General features: G+C 40.7%; 1 pseudogene; it reads right to left on the bottom strand.

The window, feature by feature from the left end:
• Positions 1–269: 269 nt before the first annotated feature.
• On the bottom strand, positions 270–5,486 carry LOC133258043 (ATP-binding cassette subfamily C member 4-like; annotated as a pseudogene).

Below are 5,486 nucleotides of genomic sequence, written 5' to 3' on the forward strand. Positions count from 1 at the left end.
TAATTATTTTGGGTTTCTAAAGCTTAGAAGAACTATGGGTACATTTTTTTATTATTGGGAGGTAAGGGTTCAATGTAAGCATTTATAAAATGATCCCACCTTTATATTATACTCTACATTTGCACACAATATAAGTACTTATGAAAAGTTCAGGACACAGACTTCACTGCCCCTAAATCTAGGTTTGAACTCCGACTCTGCCAACTCTTCAGCCAGTTCTGTGACCCTGGACAGTGTCCTACCCTGTTAACAGTGGTAGGTACTGCTCTTCATTTCTAAGGAAGAGGAGTAAGATGAAAGAGTGACAGAGGGAACTTGGGATACATTATTAGATACATCTTTCATACAGAAGTACTTAGATACTGGGACATCTTTTCTTTAAGAGATGTTTTAAATACTACATAAGTAGTTTTATTCTACTCACAAGTGAAAATCTGGGAAATGCAGAAAAGTATGAGCAAAGAAAAGGCACCCACAATTTAATGCCCAGAGATAAAGTTATGACAGGAAACCTCACCACATACAAGTAGAAGTCTCATCCCTCCCCAAGCCACACATCTCAAGGGGCAGGAACACCAGACTTTCCTTCCCTCCATCCCCCATCAGTCCCATTCCCACATTGTTCCAGAAAAACATCACAGGAAGGAAGCTGCACAGCAATGGCCAAGGTCCTTAAGCCAGACCTCAGTTACCACATCTGTACAATAGGACACTACCACCTGACCACTGTTAGAAGCCATGTGACCTGAATGCTACTCATCTAGCACAGTTCTTGTGGTCACCCTAGGGTGAAAGAGCAGATAAAACCAAGGAGGGTCTTGGAATGCAGGAACAGAAAAACCAGACCCTTTTCGTCTTTACCTCACCCATGTTGTGACTATTAACAGATTTCAGGTCCTCCTGAGCAGTATAACCTGTCTCCCCTCCTACCCCATACAGGGAGAAGGTATTTGCCTTACTTTCCCCTCCAACCCAATATACCTGCCTCATCCAATCAGCAAATGACCCACATAACCCCTATCCCATTCCTTGTATCCTGGGTATAAAAATGGATCAAGGACACCTGTTCAGCATCGGCTCTCTCTAAGGACACCAGCCCACTGTCATGGCAGTGACTCACCACTCCCCCACTCAAATAAACTTTATTCTCCTTTCAGTCTGCCTCGTGTCTGGAAATTCTTTTCCAACCCACACTCGGACCACAACAGTCCTCACACATGTACAGAGCTTAGTGCTTTCACACATCTCATCTCTGCGGAAATGCTTTGCAAACCATCAGACTCCATTCAGAACACAGTGTTAAGGTATTGTGAATTTCTGATTTGTCCTGATGACAACTGCATTTTCCACAAAGTAGAAGCAGCATGTGGAGGCAAATCACCTCATTATGAACAACAACAACAAAAAAAACTAGGGAGAAGGTGACAGTATCACAAAGTAGTTTTCTTTACATACTAGAAAACAGAAGTGACCTACACTTGACCTTCAAGATATTCCCTAGACCCAAAATATTCCATAATTTTCCCCACAAACTCTCAAAACTCCTAGATGTTCCCTGAGAGCCCTTGAATCACAAATGTACTGAGCACCAATCAGAATGAAGTATAAGGGGTGTACAAAAGGTGAGTGTTCCGTGTTCCATGGGAATCTGAACCTACAGTCCAAGTGTGTGCTAAATCCAATCTGAAATCTCTCAGGCACATGAGTATTTACACATCCTACACCCCTCTCACAGCACTGCTGCAGATTCTCAGCAGACCTGCATTTAATCTGCAACATGTTGTTAAGACCCAGTCATGAAGCTTTGTCTCTAGAGGCTTCTGACTGAAAAGGGCACAGAGTGCTTGTTACTAGACCCCTGGTGGAGATTGTAAGGAGTGAAACCTGGAGAAAAACTTTCATTACAACTTCCTGCAGCTCACCTGTCTTGCTCTTTCAGTGAGGGCGGTGGCCTCGCTCTTGTCTAACTCTTGCACCATCTTGTGAAATAGTCTGTCTCTATTTTGCACCAAAACATACGGCTCATCATATTCTTCCAGGCTCTCTGAATCCAAAACCTGTTAATTAGCAAAAAGAAATCCATTGACACACAATGTTTCTCAGTAACAAAACTCAGACAATATTTCTAAAAGGGATAGGGCAGGGAGAATACAATCTACTGGGTTTTAGACATAGTGACTTTTAAATGGTTTGATTTTACCCTTTTTGACTAGGCAGATAGAGGCCTAAGTTGACCTTTTATTATTATAGTGTTATAGGAAAGGAAGACAATGAAAGTTTTAGACTCTGATTATGGGCACTGAGCTGTCTGTGGCATTTAGATTTTTGCCAAGGGCATTTGGGGTTGTTACAATTAATTAGTGCTTTTAGCTCTCAGATTTTGAGCTTTGAAGCCTATGTATACAGACATTCAAAGTTGGGAAACCACTTTATTCAAGAAAATCAAATTCAATACACCTAAAAATTAGGGCTTCACTGGTAGCTCAACTGGTAAAGAATCCATCTGCATTGCAGGAAACCCTGGTTCAATTCCTGGGTTGGAAAGATCTGCTAGAAAAGGGATAGGCTACCCACTCCAGTATTCTTAGGCTTCCCTGGTGGCTCAGCCAGTAAGAATCCACCTGCAATGTGGGAGATCTGGGTTCTATCCCTGACTGGGATGATCCCCTGGAGAAGGGAATGGTTGGCTACCCACTCCAGTATTCTGGCCTGGAGAATTCAGTGGCATGGACTATACAGTCCATGGGGTCATAGAAGAGTTGGACACAACTGAGTGACTTTCACTTTCAAAAATTAGATTCATGTCATACAGTGACCTGTATGACAGTGACCTGATAGCAAATGAATTGTTAAGTTGTTTTGACAGCATATATGCATATTTGGGGAAAAAATAAGTGCTTCTGAATTTCTTTGGCATCCTGGAATATGTCAGTTGCTAAGAGGGCTTTCCCAGTGGCTTAATCAGGAAAGAATCCACCTGCAATGTGGGAGATCTGGGTTCTATCCCTGACTGGGATGATCCCCTGGAGAAGGGAACGGTTGGCTACCCAATCCAGTATTCTGGCCTGGAGAATTCAGTGGCATGGACTATACAGTCCATGGGGTCATAGAAGAGTTGGACACAACTGAGTGACTTTCACTTTCAAAAATTAGATTCATGTCATACAGTGACCTGTATGACAGAGACCTGATAGCAAATGAATTGTTAAGTTGTTTTGACAGCATACATGCATATTTGGGGAAAAAATAAGTGCTTCTGAATTTCTTTGGCATCCTGGAATATGTCAGTTGCTAAGAGGGCTTTCCCAGTGGCTTAATCAGGAAAGAATACACCTGCAATGCAGGAGATGAGGGTTTGATCCCTGGGTTTGGAAGATCCTCTGGAGTAGGGTATGGCAACCCACTCCAATATTCTTGCCTGGAAAATCCCACAGACAGAGGAGCTTAGAGGGCTACAGTCTATGAGGTCACAAAGAGTCGGACATGACTGAAGCGACTTAGCACGCATGTAATAGGGGATCAAATCTCTTGCTGGAGAGGTTAAGGTGCTTCTTGAAGTTGATGTGGTTGTTCTTTATTTATGTGTGTGTGTGTGTGTGTGTGTGTGTTTTGTTCTGAGAGTGAAATGCTGGCAAAAGAGCTGCTACATAAGTAGCTTGAACAGGACTGTGTAGCACAGAAGGGATCTGTAGAAATTCAATTTTTCTCTGTAAATAAGACTAAATAAGTAAGAAATTGAGCTCCAAATTCTACACATCATGGTGTGCACAGCACAGCAGAGTAGCTGAATCTGAATGCTGAAAATCTGAATCCATTTTCAAAAATTACCTTTCTTTGCTTCTTTCCCTTTCTTCAACTGCTTACCTTCCAAGCACTTTTATACACAGTAAGATATTGTGTATCTAAGGCAATACACTAAAACTCTAAACAGGACACAGGTCATTTTTCCACATCTAGGTATTGCAGTTAATTTTATCCATGGTATTTAATTGAAAACATTTATTAAGTCTCATAAAGCCATCATGTTCCTCTTTTGTTTACTACTGTGAATTACTTCCAGCGTGTGGCTTTCTCAAAAGAGTTTAACAATAATTGAATTATCACATCTACATGATAATTAAAATGTCCTATGATTTGGCATGCCTGTCTAGATGCCCCAAGGGCTTCTCAGGTGATCTAGTGGTAAAGAACCTGGCTGCCAGTGCAGGTAGATGTAAAAGCTGTGGGTTCAATCCCTGGGCCCGGGAAGATCCCCTGGAGGAGGGCTCGGCAACCCACTCCATTATTCTTGCCTGGAGAATCCCCATGAACAGAGGAACCTGCTGGGCCATGGTCCATGGGGTCGCAAAGAGTTGCATATGTCTGAGTGACTAAGCACAGCACACTCAACAACCTCCTGGCAATTTAAAGGAAAGGCTAATTTTTTGATTAAGGGAATCCAAAAATGCTGAAACAACTGACACAGTGAAAATGACTGTATTCTTACCACTCAAATATGAAGATGCATCTTGGATTTGGAAAATTTTTATGGTTGGCTGTCTTAAAGAAAGATGACAACCCAAATAAACTTTATATGAAACTATGAAATTACTGGATATATTATTTAATAGAACAGGACCTGAGTCATTGTCAGGAATGAGAGGAAAACCTGAGAGAAAAGTAACTTACTGGAGGTTCCTATTAAGTTTTACAAGGAAAAATACATTGAAAAATTTCATATAAATGCAAACTGAAATTTCACTAGTGAGGGTCTTACCATTATCGTGTCGCTGTCAATAATGGTGTTCAATCTGTGTGTGATGGTCAGCACAGTGCACTGGGCAAATTTCTCACGGATTATTGTTTAATCAACTCATCAGTTCTGAAATCAAAGACGTTGAATTTAGTTTAGCAAAGACAGAAAAAGAAGCCTTATGAATTAAAAATATCATGTGGTATCTTTAAAATTTTTGAAAACTCAATACTTTAAGACATAATCTTGTTCTTGAAAAACTAAGTATGATAAGACTACTTAGAAATTTATAATTTTGCATTAAACAATGAGAAATAGACTTCTCTTGAAATTGCTTATAACTATCAGAGCTGGATTTAGGAGTCTAGCTCTCTTAGGATGCCTCACAACAACATTAACACCCTATAAAATACGTTGGTTTCTTTCTTTGTTTCCTGGAATTAATGTCTCTGGGGTAAAAGAGCACTTAGAAACACTTCTCAGCATCATTAAGTGTTTTCTGATTATCACATTTAAAATGCTAATTCCAGGTTTCATGGACCTCAGCTCCATACCTTGGATCCACATTTGATGTGGTTTTGTCAATAATCAGTATCTTGTTTTTCCTGAGAAAAGCCCTGGCAAGGCACACCAGTTTTCTCTGTCCAACACTCAAGTCTGAACTTGATTCTGCTAAGTTGGTATCTATTTTACCAGGAAGATCTTCAATGGCTTCTTTCAGTTGTACCCGTGGATGCAGAAAGAAGGATGACAT

The sequence above is a fragment of the Bos javanicus genome, chromosome 12, assembly GCF_032452875.1.
Source record: "Bos javanicus breed banteng chromosome 12, ARS-OSU_banteng_1.0, whole genome shotgun sequence".
Classification (NCBI taxonomy): Eukaryota; Metazoa; Chordata; class Mammalia; order Artiodactyla; family Bovidae; genus Bos; species Bos javanicus.